A 4,180-nucleotide genomic window follows, 5' to 3' on the forward strand; every position below is an offset into this window, starting at 1 on the left:
TCATCGAACAAACTGGCATTTTTATAGTACATTTTTGATTTTGACTGCTCCGCGATCGTGGAACTTTTATACCTTACAGCTCCGCGATCGTGGAGCTCCCTGAGCCAGCTCACACCTGATTTGTTTTCTTGTTTGTCGACATATTATTTTTTTATTTAATATATATAATTTATATTAGTTAATTATATATTATATTATATTCTCGTGCATGGTTGACTTGTAACTTTAGCTCCGTTGTCTTGTACATTGACGCTCGACTTATGTCCCGTTTCCGGTTTCTCGAACGTCCTTTCGTACGCTTAGAAAATGCGTACTTTACGTTTTGTGACGTGTACATTTATCAATAATTAGACTTAATCAATGATTAACTATATTACCCGAAGTATAACTTAATCATTTGAGTGTTTTGGTCATTTGCTTCTATAAATCATCTTTTCGTTACCTATTAAAATATATTTAATAATATCGAAACGTTTTATATCAAAATTACGTTCTTTTAACAAAACATTTTAATAATAAAAATTCTATTATATTGAAAACGTTTTCTTACATTAAATATTATGATAGTTAAATAATTAACTTATCAAGAATCACGAGGAAAAATATTGTAATGCATGCATTGAAAATTAAGCAGGAATCTCTACTAGTTTTGTCTAATTCATGTTATTTGACACTTTGTTCTCACTTGTAGATTACACTACTATTTATTCGGAATATCGTTAAAAAGAAAAGTTTTCTTAAATCACAGTGGGCCTCACAACAGAGACCCGTAACAATAACACAATCTATAAGAGATTTGATAATTATCTTTTAATTCCCTAGATGAATATATTAAGCATATATTGAAACAAATACGCTTAATGTAAAGTATTATACATTTAATACTTTGTTAACGTTTTCAAGAGATATATATATATATATATATATATATATATATATATATATATATATATATATATATATATATATATATATATATATATATATATATATATATATATATATATATATATATATATATATATAATCGTTCGTGAATCATCGAAATTTGGTCGAGGTTAAATAAATACATGAACATAGTTTAAAATTTTGAGATTCAACTTAACAGACTTTGCTTATCGTGTCGGAATCATATAAGATTAAGTTTAAATTTGGTCAAAAATTTCCGGATCGTCACAGTACCTAGCCCTTAAAGAAATTTCGTCCCAAAATTTGAGTGAGGTCGTCATGCCTAACCATAAAAATGTTTTTATGACGAATATGAGTCGATATGTGGGGTTTTATCATGATTGAGAAGTATGAATAAAATAATTCGATTACTCAAAGCGTATGAGTGAAGCTTATCGTAAAAGAGTGAAATGAGAAAATAGTGATTCGTCTTATCTTTTGACGTAGTCACGGTTGATTTTCGGATTTCAAGGGATTTAGAAGAAATCTTCGTGATTTGGTTCTTCGGTAATCAAGGAAATTAGGATCCTCTTTGATTTAATACAGTAATCTGTCTTGATTGCTATATCTGATATTTCGCTATAAATTGACCTCTTCTGTTCCATTATTTTCATCACTTCTACATCTTCTTCCTCATTTCATACTTCCCAATAGGTTGTGAAAATGTTAAATCCAGTCCTGATTCTTGATATTTTCCTAGATATTGTATCCATCATTCTTCTTTTTCATTTGCCACCCGAGGAAGTTATTTTCTTCTACTATTACCTTGGGGTTATAATGTTTTTAATTCTCCCGTGTATTTATGTTGCAATACGTATTGATATATACGGTTTGTAATTTAGGTGTTGTTGTCGAGTTTTATATTTTCCTTTATAATTCGGAGTTCCATGTTTTTTGTTTCTTCTTCCCGACTTCAAGTCAAGCGAATAATGGTCCAGAATTCGTAGATATGAAGTTTCGAATGATCATAATATACAAAGCAGAAAGGAAAGGTAATAGCACGATTTGATTTGTCAAATTACCAGAATATCTAGAAAAGACCGAATCATCAAGAAAATATTTTCTTGATAGTTTAGAGGTTAAATAGAATGAAAGAGTTATGTAACATGGTTCATGATGAGGGTATGATCTGTGAACCTTTATCACGTTCCATTAGAAACTCAGCATGACTTACTGTAATATAATCACGTTGATCAAGTGTCATTATTTTATACTAATTCACGCTTTAGTTCCCAACACTACTTCAAAAACATTCATATTTTAAATTTGAATTTTTCAGAATTTAGAAACTAATACAGTTTTCTTTCTGATGTAATACCGATATTGCGAAGAGATAAATGATTTCAGATAAGAATAGTTACGAAAATATCTTCAGAAATATCGAGGATATTTAAAATGAAAGATACGATGATATCTTAGAATTTCTAAGATCGAAAGGTGATGAAGAATATTTGTCCGCAAAGGTTTAGAGTCTGGAGCAAGGTATTCGCTAATGACTTCAGCAGACACTGAATCATTTGGATTCTTTGAAGGCAGGTTTAGTCTTTGTGATTTGTCCACAACCTCCTTCATGGTTTGCTCATTCTGTTTTTCAGTTCCAAACCTTCTCTTTTTCTGAGCTTTGCCAACACACTATTCTTTATCATCAAACTTTTGACTGTTAAGGTCGTTTACAGTTTTTGCTGCTTCATCAGTATTTTTCAAAAATTCGAAGAACTAGTTCGCAGTTTAGGGCGTTTTTCAGAAACTTCACATTCGAAGTGTGTAAGTCTAGGAGATAGACGTTATATGTACATATATAACTGTTGGCGTAGAATTGCTGGGAAATTCGAGAATAATGATTGAAGCTTTTTGATATGACAATTATCGTTACAAGATGCAAATGAGTACATGATAGGGTTTCAATGAATATAATGATTTTTCGGACAGTCAAAGATCAATGAAGTTGTTGATAGTTTTACTGCTAATGTGGTGGGATATAAACGGTTCCTCGGTAACGATGATGAAGGGCAAACTTATATATCAAAGTTATAATAAGGCTTATTCGAATGGAAGGTCGATGTTGATTTGCTGGAGATGTGACAAAACTGGCTAATTTTGAAAAGGGATTGCAAGGTTATTTTCGGTAATAACAACGTCAATGGATCACAGATTCGTGTTAAACTTCTACTTAGGTTCCGGGAGTTTTCCAGGTGCATGACTATATGCATAAGTCTTTCCTTTCGTAGGTAACGTGTGGTTGGATCATCCTCTCGGTTGTTTCTTAATTGAGATGTTTTCAAGAATTATGCAGGGTTTGAACGCAGATTGTAATCGTCATATGATGTTCATAATTATATTTTTTCTGGGTTTTATGAATCGGAGTGATGTTCTAGCACAATTTTGAAATCAAGGTATAGCTTTGAAAGATGTAGGGATCTAAGAGTAATGATATCAGTTATATCTCGACTTGGATTCTGATATGTTAAAATCATAATATGTAATTGAATTTGAATGAGTATGGTTGTTTTGATTTCTATAAAAGAATATATCTCGTTATGAAAGTAGTGAGTATAGTTGATGATTTGTTGAATCAGAATCGAAGAATGTAACATATTAATTGTGAATTTATATATCTCTCGGGTATTACCTACTCGTTAAAATATTCTCACCATTAACAGTTTGTACAAAAGAATTTTCTTAATTACAATCTTTATGAAAATATACCTACATATATATTTTCTTTAGATGTAATCATGGATTTAATGAGTTAACATAATATTAATCTCATCTGGTTTTCGACTAGGACTAGAATATATAATTTCTAAAACTTTAGATATTACTTAATCGCAGTAGAATATTTCTTCAATGAAGTTATGCATTAATACTTCATCGTTTGTTGTTGTTGGTATTCTTTGGTACCTACAGTGCGTATGATGTTGATGCTCAAGGTACAAATTGTGATGTTGAGGTGTGGTGTGACGACCCGGAAATTTCTGACTAAATTTAAACTTAATCTTTATATGATTTCGATACGATAAGCAAAGTATGTAAAGTTGAGTCTAGAAAATTTTGGAACGATGTTTATATATTCAATTGACCTTCGATTGTTCTCGACGATTCATGAACAATTAATTGTAAATAGATATGTGTGTATGTGTATATAAATGAAAAATTGAAATATAATTTGATGTATTATATATTGTTGTTATTAATTAATAAAATAAAAATAGAATATTATAATAATTATTAT

Source organism: Rutidosis leptorrhynchoides, chromosome 7 (assembly GCF_046630445.1).
Source record: "Rutidosis leptorrhynchoides isolate AG116_Rl617_1_P2 chromosome 7, CSIRO_AGI_Rlap_v1, whole genome shotgun sequence".
NCBI lineage: Eukaryota > Viridiplantae > Streptophyta > Magnoliopsida > Asterales > Asteraceae > Rutidosis > Rutidosis leptorrhynchoides.